Source organism: Lutra lutra, chromosome 6 (genome assembly GCF_902655055.1).
Source record: "Lutra lutra chromosome 6, mLutLut1.2, whole genome shotgun sequence".
NCBI lineage: Eukaryota > Metazoa > Chordata > Mammalia > Carnivora > Mustelidae > Lutra > Lutra lutra.
Window position 1 is genome coordinate 52,703,033 of NC_062283.1, and position 5,619 is coordinate 52,708,651.

The 5,619-nt window shown below is 36.6% G+C and overlaps 1 pseudogene; it reads left to right on the forward strand.

Moving 5' to 3' along the window:
* The first annotated feature begins 1,876 nt into the window (after nt 1-1,876).
* LOC125101594 (cytoskeleton-associated protein 2-like) lies at nt 1,877-4,608 on the forward strand (annotated as a pseudogene).
* Nucleotides 4,609-5,619: the final 1,011 nt, after the last annotated feature.

Here is a 5,619-nt window from a genome sequence, read left to right on the forward strand (position 1 = left end):
CTTTGGTATCACAATGTTTACCAGAATGGTATCCAAAATCTTTTAGGGTTTTTTCCTCCCCCTTTTTAATATATGCCTCAAATAAAGCAAGTCTGAGTTTGATCAAGAGAGCTTAGATTGCATTCTTTGATAAATGAAGGGATGAATTTAACACACTGCTAAGCTTAAAAAAAAAAAAGTAGTAAGACTAAGGAAGATCATTGCTTCTTATTTTCTGTCTCAAAAAATCCCCTGGTAAGAGGAAGTTACTATTGGTGAAGTGAATGTTTAGTATTAGCAGAGTCACTTACAATAATCAGTATTTGCATAGAGGACATCAGCTTAAGAAATCATTTACCTGAGAGTTATTGAAACAGTAATACATAGTTGATTAACACATACTTTGTATGTTATGCATATATATTATATTCTTAATGTAAGCTAGAGAAAAGAAAATGGCATTTTCTTTAATTAATATATCTAATGATATATTAAATATAAATATAAATATTAAATATAAAATCATAAAGAAGAGAAAATACATTTATAGTACTGTACTTATTGAAAAAAATCCACATATAAATGAACCCATGCTGTTCAAACCTATGTGGTTCAAAGGTCAACTGTATATACAAATGTCAAATCATTATGCTCTACACTGGAACTTAATATAATGCTATACATCCATTAAACCTCAACAACAAAAAAACTATCCTCAATGGAAAAAAAAATCTTCAAAAGACTATTATAAATATATAAATATTCAAAAGACTATTATAATGGAAAACTTGTATCAAAACATCATCAAAAAAGTAGAAAGGTGAATAACTAACTGAGCAGAATATTTGCCACAATATGACAAAAAGTAAATGCCCTTAATACATAATGAGTTTATAAACATTGAAAAATAAGATATTAAGACTGCCCAGAAAAGGTAAAGAAGATGGAAAAACTATTCATAAAAGAGATAAAACTTAGAAAGACATCACGTGTTCATGAATTGGAACACTTACTATCATGAATATGTCAATACTACCCAAAGTGGTCTACAATTAGCAAAATTCCTATCAAAATCACAATGGTATATTTTGCAGGAATAGAAAATCCATCCTATAATTCACATTAATTATTAATTCTCAAGACACCCTGCATGGTCAAACGATCTCAAAGAAAAGGAACAAATTTGGAGGTCTTATATTTCATTATTTCAAAACTTACTACAAAGCTATAGTATCTAATATGGTGTGGTTGTGCTCACTTCGGCAGCACATATACTAAAATTGGATCGATAAAATGGTATGGTACTGGCATAAAGATGAATATTTAGGCCAATGGAATAGAATAGAGATACTAGGAGTAATCCCTCACATATATGGTCAAAGGATTTTTGGTAAGGGTGACAAGACCACTCAAAGGACAAAGGACAGTTCTTTGAGCAAGTGGTGCTAGAAAAACTGGATATTTGTGTACAAAAGAATGAAGTTCGACTCTTACCTTACTCCATATATAAAAATCAACACAAAATAAGTCAAAGACCTTAGTGTAAGACCTAAGACTATAAAAATCTTAGAAGAAAACGTAGAAGAGTATCTTCATGACATTTGGGTTAGGCAATGATGTCTTGGACATGAAACCAAAAAGTAAAGCCAACAAAGGCGAAAATATCGCAATGTAACTATACCAAAAACACCTGTGCATCAAGCCGCAGACAGGCTTCATAGCCAACAAAGTGAGGGCCACTTCTGCTCACCAGACTGCCTATAGAAGTCACACGAAAACTTGTAACAGCAGGGCCTGGGGCCACCCTGCCCACCAGCATGCCTAAAGCAGTTGCAACAAGGCTTTGCAACTGGCAGCGCTTTGCAGCCATCGGGGCCAAGGCCATCCCTGCCCACCAATGTACCTGAAGCAGTCCCAGCCATCCCACATGTCACTATGCCCATGGCAGCTGAAGCTATCTTACAACAGATCACACATAGCCCAGGAGGGGAAATTACGAGAATACCTGGCTCTACCGGTTAAGAAGGCTGTCATTGCTCTTGGCCCCACAGGAAATCTTCGTGAGACCATTCTTTTAAGGCCAGGAGACATAATTAAATTACCTAATACACAGAAACCAACAGACAGGCAAAATGAAAAAACAGAAGAATATTTGTTCATGCTAATTCTCTCAACAAAGTGGGTTTAGAGGGAGCATACGTCAACATAATAAAGGCCATATATGAAAAATATGAAAAACCTATAACTGGGGCACCTGGGTGGCTCCGTGGATTAAAGCCTCTGCCTTCGGCTCAGGTCATAATCTCAGGGTCCTGGGATCAAGCCCCATATTGGACTCTCTGCTCAGTAGGGAGCCTGCTTCCCTTCCTCTCTCTCTGCCTGCCTCTCTACCTACCTGTGATCTCTGTCTGTCAAATAAATAAATAAAATCTTAAAAAAAAAGAAAAAGAAAAACCTATAACCAATCTCATATCCAATGGTGAAAAACTGAAAGCTTTTTCTCTAAGATCAAACCAAAGAAAAAGATAAAGCTTCCAAAAATTAACTATACGAAACAAAGATAAACAATTTACCTGATAGAGAGCCGAGACGCATCCCCCTCTGGAAGCAGCCATGGGCTGCCAGCCGTGCCTCAGGAGCTACACTGCCCCCAGCTAGAGGGCTCAGCCTGCATTCAGAGAACAAAGGAGACAAAACTCAGGGAACATATATTAAAAAGAAAAGCTTTTTTTGCATACAGACAGGAAGATTACATACCCAGTAGTAGAGACTATAAAGTGATGAACTCTGAGGGCCAGGTCCACAAAGAGACAAAAGTTCTGAAATTTAAAACAAAAATGGCTGGTAAAGAAAATATCAGCAGACCTCCTGGGAATAAAAATCATATAACAATGAGAAAAAATTGTATTCCTTTAAGACCTTCTAATGAATCAACCAATTCAACCATAGTGATTGACACTACATATTTTTGAGGATAATAATCAAATGGGACAGTCCATACCAATTAAAGATGACCCTCAACATCAACACATGAATTAAGTCAAGTGTTTCATTTTAAAAGCAACAATAAAAAGGAACAAATACCCACAGAAAAACCAAAGCAAGATGATAACATGCCCAAGAAGTTTGTGCTTGGGTCTTACCCTGGCCAAATTGTTCAGTCTAAGATTAATTCATTTAGAAAGCCCCTGCTAGTAAGAGATGAGAGTTTGGCAACAACGGAGAAACCTTCAGCTGCTGTCCCTAAAGCCCCAGAACCTCCACCCACAGACACCCGTGGTGTGACCATGAAAAGTGATAGAGCCACAAACGCGGTGACCACCACTGAACTTGGGAGCACGGCATCTCAGGATAGACAGCTGGTGCGGCCTCCTATCAGAAGTCACAGTGACAGTGCTCAGGGCACTGTGAAACAGGGCCTCGGGAGAACCACTGCCAACATTATGATCTGGGAAGGGCTCGGGAGGATGAATTACTGCAGTCAAACACGGTTTCATCTAGTGCCAAAACTGGTTCTCAGGAGGTAGCGAGAAGGAAGACACTGTCAATAAGCCTGACCTCTGAAACTCTAGCCAAGCCTGCTGCATCTTCTAACACCAAACTGATACTGAAATCAAAGAGCACTGACCCTTGTAGACACATTATAGCAAAAGCAACTCTTGATAGATAGGCTTAGCCCAGAGAAACAGCAGAAGAGAGAAAAGCTCGTCTGAGTGAGTGGAAAGCTAGCAAAAGAAAAGTGCTGAAAATGCCTCCTAGCTCAGTGATTACCCAGCCTGAGCCTGAAGGGCAGAATGAAAACTCAGCTGCTGGGTCCTTTTGGACAATCATGGCAGAAGATGAGCAAAGATTATTTACTGAAAAAGTAAACAAAACATTTTTGGAATGCCTAAACCTGATTAATGAGAGATGCCAAAAGAAGAAAAGTTGGCCATACTGAATGACCTGATTAAAAATATTCCAGATGCCAAAAAACTTGTTAAATGTTGGTTATGCCTTGCACATATGGAACCACTCACAAGTCCTATTGAAAATATTATCACAATGTCTGAGAAAGCTGTTCCGGCAGGGGCTCAGACTATTGAAGAAATGCAACACGCAACTGCAGATATTCTAACAATGAAGAATCAAGATAAAGTGAAATATGTGAACAGGTTGAGGCTTGTGCAACTAAGAGATACATTCAGGAAGTCAACAGTGAAGATATGAGTGTTAATTTAGAGTCAGGAAGACCAGAAATGTGGTATTTCAAGATGGTGAAAAAGAGGAAGATGACAAAAGATCCAGCCAATGATGCTAAAACCCCCAGTTCAGAAACCAGGGGGAGTTGCCTAATTAAATATAATGTGTCTACTACACCATACCTACAAAATGTAAAAAAAGAAGATACAGTTTGATAACACAGATAATGCATTTAAAGAACTAAAGTTTCTAACACCAGTTAGATGTTCTTGGTGTATTCACGAGAAGACTTCTAAATTGCCAGATATGTTAAAAGACCATTATCCATGTGTGTCTTCATTGGAGGAGTTAACAGAGTTGGGAGGTGAAACTGAAGCTTTTGTGTGCCATCATAATGCCGCACTATACCTGATGTACTCAGAGACTGGAACAGCAAGAGAGAAATAAGGTGATGATAAGGAATGGGGAGAAAAAACAATTTACTTGATTAAAGAGTTCAAAGTAATGGTCATAAAATGCTTACCAAACTTGGGAAAAGAATGGACAAACACAGTAAGAACTTAGAAAACATTAAAATTGCCAATAAAAGCTGAAGAATATGATAGAAATAAAAAATTCATTACAGAAAATAAAAAGCAGATTAGAGGATACAGAAAAAAAGATCAAACATCTGGAAGACAGGGTAGTGGAAATCACCCAAACTGAACAATGAAAAGAAAACCTAACTTTAAAAATGAAAATACTTTCAGGGATCTCTGGGATATCAGGTGTACTAACATTGCATTATAAGGGTCTCAGCAGGAGGAGAGAAAGAGAATGGGGCAAAAAAAATTTTGAAGAAATAGATCTTAAAACTTTCTTAACCTGAAGAAGGAAACAGACATCTAGTTTCAAGAAACACAGAGTCCCAAACAAAATGAACCCAAAGAGATACACACCAACACATAATATAAGTGAAATGTCAAAAATTAAAGTGGGAATGAACATATTTCATGCAAATGGAAATGAAAAAAAGCTGGGGTAGCAAAACATCAAATAAAATAGACTTTAAAACAAAGACTATAACAAGAAACCAAGAAAGGCATTGTAGTATGTTAACTAACTTGAATTTAAATAAACACTTGAAATTAAAAAAGAGATATTATATAATGATGAAGAAATCAATCCAACAAGAAGCTACAACATTAATAAATATTTATGCTTCATACCTAAGTATGAAGCAAATTTAACAGAGGCAGAGGGAGAAATTGACAGTAACATAATAATAGTTTATATAATAATAATAGCTTATATAATAATTGCCCATAATGAGCAATTCAAAGCCATTTATTTATTTATTTATTTATTTATTTATTTATATTAACATATAATGTATTATTTGCCCCAGGGGTACAGGTCTGTGAATCATCAGGTTTATACACTTCACAGCACTCACCATAGCACATACCCTCCCCAGTG